We start from the raw sequence: 9186 nt of genomic DNA, 5'->3' as shown, positions 1-9186 counted from the left end.
AAAAAACAAAAAGCACTCACCTAATCATTCAATGTGTGAGATACAGCAGGATGGTATTAAGAAGAAAGACCAGTTAGAAGGCCAGGAGGGACCTAGAGTCCCCCACAGATATATACAACATATTCCAAGATAAGAGTGGCAAGATGCATCCATTGACTCAATCTATGTCTACTTACTATCTGCGTACCAAGCATCACTCTAGGCACAGAAGACACAGCATGAATAAAACACAAAATTCCCCATCCTCGTGGAGCTTACCTTGTAGTGGGGGGGGGGGGATCAAATATGATAAAGAGCTGTAAAAATTAAACAGGACACAGGGCTAGGAAGTATGTATGGAAGGAGAGTTGTTGAAATTTCAGATAGAGTAGTCAAGGAGGGCTTCACTCAATTGAGAGGTTCAAGATCCATCTCTCATGGGCTGGAAAGCCTAATTACTAAGAGACTGTACTGGGTTTGCCCACGTCCTTGTGGGACTGAGTTTGCAGAGACCAGACTTGGTACCTACAGAACACTCCCTAGAGGGGAGCAAGATTCTGGCTCCTTTTGTTTTGAGTCTGGTCTTGACCTGTTCTTTGGATACACCCAGCAGCCTCCCCACGGTTCTCTTTCTTGACACAGACAATGCCCCAGACATCCTTAGCAATCTGGTGAAGTCTGAACTCCTTTTAAGAGTGTTTTTGAGGACATAAAGTAAAATACATGGTATTACAAAGAGAGCAAAGTATATTGAAATAATAGTTGCCCAATATTTTTAATAAATTTGTGACATTGTAATCTATGTAATTCTTTATTAATGCATGAAACAATAAAATCTAGAGATAGGTGCGATAACTACCATAATTTTAAAATGGTAATATGTGAAAATATTATTTTGCTATATCTGCAACCACAATAATGTGATAAGAAAAACATCTGTGATTTCCATTGCTGACAAAGTCTCTTGGGATTTGTCATCTATATAGATAGTTGAAGAAAATGCTACATTTCAGCTAGAGGTTAATTAAAATAAGTATGTAGTCTTTTCCCCATCCAAGTTCATGGACACCTGAATGAAGCACCCTGTACCTGGTCCTTTCCTGCCTGTTTTCATCTCCCTAGTAGGCAGATGTTACTGAAAGCAAAACTTACACAGCTTCCATAGAAGAGTGTTGATTCAGAGGGCCCTTACCTTTCACTTGAGGGGAGAGCACAGCTGAGGGAATCAGATGCATTGAGCCTTTTCTTTTCCCCAGTAAAACCTACTTATACAGTCGTGAGTGAGATGGTCGTGGATGGCTTATAGAGACCATCTCAATCTGTAATCAGTCTTCATAAAATGTATTCACTCAGCAAATATGAGTACCTATGGCCTATCAGGCACTGTTTTAGATGTTGGGAATACATCAATAAACAAAACAGACCAAAAAAAAAAAAATCCCTGCCCTCATGAAGTTGAGATTCTAGTAGAGGGTGGTTGGGTGGGTGGGTGGGAGCAGCAGCAGAGTCAGACAATAAACACAAAGAAATAATACAAATGATATCACAGGTAGGTAGGGGATAAGTACTATGAAAGAATATAGAAAACACTGTAAGGAGTACAGAGAGCCCAGGTCACGTCTTTTGGTGCAGTAACAGAAGAATGGAGTCCCTGTCTTCTCTGTGCCAGTTGACTTTTTCTGGGCTCGGTTTCCTCATCTGTGAATGTAGAGCGTTGGACTAGTCACTCTCCATTCGACCAGGTCAACAGTTAAAGAGCTGGGACAGCACCACCCTAGGGCGATGGAGGTACCTTGGGCGCCTAGCAGGGATTTGAATCATTTCCCCAAATTCAACTTCTGATCTGTGTTAGACAGTGGGGCTGCAAATCGATTTTGTTTGAAAATATGTTTCAGACCTAAATGTGAGACAGGAATCCTTCAAAATCCTAGAGGAGAACACAGGCAGGAACCTCTTCGACCTCAGCTGCAGCAACTTCTTCCTAGAAACATCACCAAAGCCAAGGGAAGCAAGGGCAAAAATGAACTATTGGGACTTCATCGGGATAAAAAGCTTTTGCACAGCAAAGGAAACAGTCAACAAAACCAAAAGACATACAACAGAATGGGAGAAGATATTTGCAAATGACATATCAGATAAAGGGCTAGTATTCAAAATCTATAAAGAACTTACCAAACTCAACACCCAAAGACCAAATAATCCAATCAAGAAATGGGCAAAAGACATGAACAGACATTTTTCCAAAGAAGACATCCAAATGGCCAACAGACACATGAAAAAGTGCTCAACATCATTCAGCATCAGGGAAATCCAAATCAAAACCTCAATGAGATACCACCTCACACCAGTCAGAATGGCTAAAATGAACAAGTCAGGAAACGACAGATGTTGGCGGGGATGCGGAGAAAGGGGAACCCTCCTACACTGTTGGTGGGAATGCAAGCTGGTGCAGCCACTCTGGAAAAGAGTATGGAGGTTCCTCAAAAAGTTGAAAATGGAGCTACCATATGACCCAGCAGTTGCACTACTAGGTATTTGCCACAAAGATACAAATGTAGTGATCCGGAGGGGTACGTGCACCCCAATATTTACAGTAGCAATGTCCACAATAGCCAAACTACGGAAAGAGCCAAGATGTCCATCAACAGATGAATGGATAAAGAGGATGTGGTATATATACACCATGGAATATTATGCAGCCATCAAAAAAATGAAATCTTGCCATTTACAAAAACGTGGATGGAACTAGAGGGTATTATGCTGAGTGAAATAAGTCAAACAGAGAAAGACAAGTACCATATGATCTCACTGATATGAGGAATTCTTATTCTCAGGAAACTGAAGGTTGCTGGAGTGGTGGGGGGTGGGAGGGATGGGGTGGCTGGGTGATAGACATTGGGGAGGGTACGTGCTATGGTGAGCACTGTGAATTGTGCAAGACTGGTGAATCACAGACCTGTACCTCTGAAACGAATAATACATTACATGTTAATAAAAAGAAGACAGCAGGAAGGGAAGAATGAAAGGGGGGAAATCAGAGGGGGAGATGAGCCATGAGAGACTATGGACTCTGAAAAACAAACTGAGGGTTCTAGAGGGGAGGGGGTGGGGGGATAGGTTAGCCCGGTGATGGGTATTAAAGAGGGCACGTTCTGCATGGAGCACTGGGTGTTATACGCAAATAATGAATCATGGAACACACATCAAAAACTAATGATGTAATGTATGGTGATTAACATAACATAATAAAATAAAATTAAAAAAAGAAAAAAAAAACGTGTTTCACTACTAACCAGAAAAAAAAAAAGTCTGAAAACCATTAGTGGTTCTAAGATTTTTTTTTCTTTCGAATAACTGTGATAATTATTCGAAAGAAAAATCATGGCAATGTTGCCTACTGTTGCTTCAATTCTTCACCTCTCACAGCCTGCTGTGATTTCACCATTTCTTTTGGCTTTATTTCATTACTTTCCACACAGAGGTATTTATAGTGACGATAATGAGTTTCCAAAACAAACCTAACGAAATGTGCATTTTCATAGGATTGTGAGTTCCTAGAACAAACAAGCATTGATTTAGGGAACCAAATTACGAAGCACCCGGGAGAGGAGGCTGCCCCGGGAAGGGACCGGACAGCCTGCGTCTCCTTGCCCTTCCCAGCACTGCACCAACCCAAACCTCCTAACCTGTTCCACAAATGCATTCCACATTGATTTTATGAAGGGATCATCTGACGATCTCTATTGAAAATAGCCCTCCAACTCACACACCCACGTGCTCACCTAGAGGATTTGTCTAATAGGGTGACGGATCGTCAGTATAGCGTCCCACTCCGTCAGGTGTCAGACACAGCATAGCCACATAACTGATGATATTGCTCTCCCCATAAATATTCCACCACCAAGGAAGAGATTTACGATATTGTATCTTGAGTTCAATTTTCAGAACGATTTACCGCTCACACACATCCAAAAACTTATTATAAACTGCATTATTTGAAAACAAAGCGATAACTTGCTGTCCCCTGAGAGGACCCACGGAGCCTTCGGCAGCAGGCTCATCTCTCTCCTCGCTCTCTGCCACTCCTATTACCAGACTATATCTAACAAACCTCTTTAGTGAAATTACAAGGCACACATGCTACATGGTGGGTAGGAGTCTATTAAGTGAAGAGCCTGCAGAGGATCACATATTTGTTTTCAAACTGGGAAACTTGATGGGACTTTTCAAGAAACAGAGAAGCCCCAAAGCAGAGATGGTGCCGAGAAACAACGAACCCCTCAGAGCGTACTCCTGCTGGTCACAACCGGCTCTCAAAAATGTCACCTTCATTATTGAGAATACATTTTTCCCCATGACTAACTTCATACCATCATAGAAAAGAAAAACTATGTTCCTAAGTTAAACACTTGCAAAAGCTGAGTGTATACCTCTGTTTATAAAGACAAAAATCACAAGCTGAAAATTTTTAAATTAGAATGCCCATTTTCATTTCAGTTCCAAGAGCGTCAAGTCCTTTGCTGGTCAAGGAGGAGGGGAACCCCCATCACACCTCCACGTGAAACGTGGTCTTCCTTATAACACGTGCAATACCGTCACATTGGCCCATTTCATTGGTTGGTGCCAATAGCCACACAGTCAATCCACTGCGGAAGTAGCCCTGATGATCAGCACTGCTAATGAAGGCAGTTGAAAGAGTCAGTGCCACTGAGCTGAGTTCCAGGGACGCTCAGTGAATACATCTGCAGGCTCAGTTCTTCCAGAGAAGAATTCTGAAAAAGGAGCCGGCCATGTGGTCCACACTGTGGCCCATTTAACTGAGACTCATCTTAATTTTTCCTTCTGTTTTCTCCATCTGAATACCACTTAGGTGGCACTGTGATTCACTCACACTAAATCTTCCTTTTCAAACCAAGTACTTCGGAGTCACGATTTAAAACTTTTGAGTTTCATTCAGATTTGGTCCCTTTGAAAGCCACCTTCAGACTGCTCTTTAAAATATGAATAATTCTTGCCCCCTCAGCCAATCAGGTTGGCCCCTGCCACATCCTTTGGAGGTGCCTGTTCCCCCAGGATTGCCTTCAATGCTTGCATCTTTGAAAAATATCTGTAATAAAAATTCAAATACATTCAAAAATGAACATAAATAAAACATAATTTCCTCCAAATGATTTATAAAATACTAAAACATTCACTTCCCTGTCTTTCTGCCTGTCAAGAGTGCCACAGCATATACCCTTGGGGCAGCAAGTTGCTCTGCCTCCCCCACCGAGTCTTCCGCGGGCACTACCTTGACAACGGAGAACACCCAGAAGCCTGCCAGTTCTCATGGAATGTGGAGCTCACTTTATCCATCAAAGCAGCAGGATGATTTTATCCATGGCAAGATGCGATAGCTCTTGATTTCCTCCTCCAAGGGCTCTGATTTTAGCAAAAGGCTCAGATGTGAAAATCTGTCAGGACAGCAACAGGTGGGGGACAGAGGAGTGACTCACATTATCCCACAGGGATTTTGCTCCAGGTCCAATCTTAGTGAAAGGCACTGTGGGGTGAAGTTCAATCCTCTCAACTCAGCTTTCCCCCCACCCCATTGGCCGCCAATCCCCAATTCCCTGTCTTCGTAACTACAGAGATCCCTAGAGTGGGTAGAAAGCAGTGGTTGACCTGCACTGAATCCCCTGAAAACACAGATTGCTAGGGCCTGCTCTGGTGCTCCTTATTCAGGAGGTCTGTGGTAGGACCTGAGAATCTGTATTTTCTTTTCCCCCAGCTTTCTTATATAATTGACACACACTATTGTGTTAGTTGTGAGGATTTGAGGTACATATATATTGCGAAGGAATTACCACAATAAGGTTAGTTAACACGTGCATTATCTCACATAGCTGCCCATTTGTGTGTGTGCATGAGGAGAACTTTTAAGATCCACACTCTTGGCAACTTTCAAATATACGATATAGTATTGTTAACTATAGTCACCATGCTGTACGTTACATCTTCAGAACTTATTAATCTTCTAAATGGAAGTTTACACTATGACCACCTTCACCTATCTCTCCCAACCTCCCACATTCCCCACCCCTGGCAACTACCAATCTGCTCTCTGTTCCTATGAGTTCCATTTCTTTAGATTCCACATATAAGTGAGATCATATAGTATTTGTCTTTCTCTGTCTGACTTGTTTCACTTAGCATAATGCCCTCAAGGCATTATCTTTTTGAGAGCACTCTCTCAAAAAGCACTCTCTCTTTTGTTTTCTTCAGATACATACCTAGAGGTAGAATTACTGGATACTATGTCAGTTCTATTTTTAGTTTCTTGAGGAACCTCCACACTGTTTTCTATAATGGCTGCACCAATTTACATTTCCCCCAACAGAGCACAGGGTACCTTTTTCTTCACATCCTAGAGAGCATTTATTACCTCTTGTCACTTTGAGGATAGCCATTCTAACAGGTGTGAGGGGACATCTCACTGCAGTTTTGATTTGCGTTTCCCTGATGATGAGGGATGTTGAACATCTTTTCATGTACCTGTTGGCCATTTCTATGTCTTCTTTGGAAATGTCCATTCGGGTCCTTTACAGAATTTTTAATCAAATTACTTGTTTTTTTGTTACTGAGTTGTAGGAGTTCCTTATATATTTTGGATATTAACCTCTTAACAGATATATGATTTGTAAATATTTCCTCCCATTCTAGGTTGCCTTTACATTTAGTTGATTGTTTCTTTTGCTGTGCAAAAGCTTTTTGGTTTGATATACTCCCATTGTTTATTTTTGCTTTTGTTGCCAGTACTCTTGGCATGATATCCAAAAAATCATTTAAAAGACCAAAGTCAAGGGTGGGCATAGCAAGATGGTGGAGGAGTAGGAGACCTGGATTTCGTCTGGTCTCAGGAATTCAGCTGGATAGGTATCAAACCATTCTGAACACCTACAAACTCAACAGGAGCTTGAAGAAAAGAATAGCAACAACTCTCTGAACAGAAAAGCGACCACTTTCTGGAAGGTAGGACATGCAGAGAAGTGAATCTAAGGCGATATTCGGGAGGATAGACAGCGGGGGAGGGGGCCTATGTCGGCCGCTTCTGGCAAGTGCTAGAGCCGTGGAGCACAAAATCGGAAAATTTAGAAGTCGGCTCCGCTGAGGGACGTCACTCCAGTGGCTAAGTGGGGGCTGGAACCCTCACGGGACAGTGTGGTCTCACGATCCTCGGGGTCAAAGACCGGGGGTGCCTGAGTGCAGCAGAGCTCCCAGGTATCGGAGCAGGGAAGCCGGCTGCAGAGATGGAGCCGAGGAGCAAGCTCTCAGCTCGGGGTTGCCATAAACGGTTATCAGTGACAGTTGGGCCACTGCTCCTCCAGCAGGGACCCAACAAGCAGCAGTTATTAGAGAAACCCTTTCTGGAGAAATAAAAGAACTAAAATCTAACCAAGTCGAAATAAAAAAGGCTATTAATGAGGGGCAATAAAAAATGGGGGCACTAACTGCTAGGATAAATGAGGCAGAAGAGAGAATCAGCGATATAGAAGACCAAATGATGGAAAATAAAGAGGCTGAGAAAAAGAGAGATAAACAACTACAGGATCACGAGGGCAGAATTCGAGAGATAAGTGATATGATAAGACGAAACAACAACAGAATAATTGGGATCGCAGAAGAAGAAGACAGAGAGAGAGGGGCAGAAGGTATATTGGAGCAAATAAGCGCAGAGAACTTCCCTAATGCGGGGAAGGAAACAGGCATCAAAATCCAGGAGGCACAGAGAAGCCCTCTCAAAATCAATAAAAATAGGTCAACACCCCGACATCTAATAGTAAAACTTACGAGTCTCAGAGACAAAGAGAAAATCCTAAAAGCAGCTCAGGAGAAGAGATATGTAACCTATAATGGTAGAAACATTATATTGGAAATACACCTATCCACAGAGACCTGGCAGGCCAGAAAGGACTGGCATGATATATTCAGAGACCTGAACGAGAAAAATATGCAACCAAGAATACTATATCCAGCTAGGCTGTCATTGAAAATAGAAGGAGAGAGAAAAAGCTTCCAGGACAAACAAAAACTAAAGGAAATTACAAACACGAAACCAGCCCTCCAAGAAATATTGAAAGGGGTCCTCTAAGCAAAGAGAGAGCTTAAAAGCAGCATAGAACAGAAAGGAACACAGTCAATATACAGTAACGGTCACCTTACAGGCAATACAATGGCACTAAATTCATATCTTTCAATAGTTACCCTGAATGTAAATGGGCTCAATGCCCCAATCAAAAGACACAGGCTATCAGATTGGATTAAAAAACAAGACCCATCAATATGCTGTCTGCAAGAGACTCATTTTAGACCCAAAAACACCCCCACATTGAAAGTGAGGGGGTGGAAAACCATTTACCATGCTAATGGACACCAAAAGAAACCTGGGGTGGCAATCCTTATAACAGACAAATTAGATTTTAAAACAAAGACTGTAATAAAAGATGAGGAAGGACACTATATCCTACTTAAAGGGTCTATCCAACAAGAAGATCTAACAATTGTAAATATCTATGCCCCTAACATGGGAGCAGCCAATTTTATAGAGCAATTAATAACAAAAGCAAAGAAACACATTGACAACAATACAATAATAGTGGGGAACTTTAACAACCCCCTGACTGAAATGGACAGATCATCTAAGCAAAAGATCAACAAGGAAATAAAGACTTTAAATGACACCCTGGACCAAATGGACTTCACAGACATATTCAGAACATTCCATCCCAAAGCAATGGAATACACATTCTTCTCTAGTGCCCATGGAACATTCTCCAGAATAGATTACATCCTACGTCACAAATCAGGTCTCAACTGGTACCAAAAGACTGGGATTATTCCCTGCATATTTTCAGACCACAATGCTTTGAAACTAGAACTCAATCACAAGAGGAAAATCGGAAAGAACTCAAATACATAGAGGCTAAAGAGCATCCTACTAAAGAATGAATGGGTCAACCAGGAAATTAAAGAAGAATTAAAAGAATTCATGGAAACCAATGAAAATGAAAACACAACTGTTCAAAATCTTTGGGATGCAGCAAAGGCAGTCCTGAGAGGAAAGTATATAGCAATACAAGCCTTTCTCAAGAAACAAGAAAGGTCTCCAATGCACAACCTAACCCTACACCTAAGGGAGCTAGAGAAAAAACAGCAAATAAAGCCTAA

This window comes from Callorhinus ursinus, unplaced genomic scaffold (assembly GCF_003265705.2).
Source record: "Callorhinus ursinus isolate GAN/ISIS: 27379988/994484 unplaced genomic scaffold, GSC_fseal_2.0 scaffold44, whole genome shotgun sequence".
Lineage (NCBI taxonomy): Eukaryota > Metazoa > Chordata > Mammalia > Carnivora > Otariidae > Callorhinus > Callorhinus ursinus.
This window is presented reverse-complemented; position numbering follows the sequence as displayed.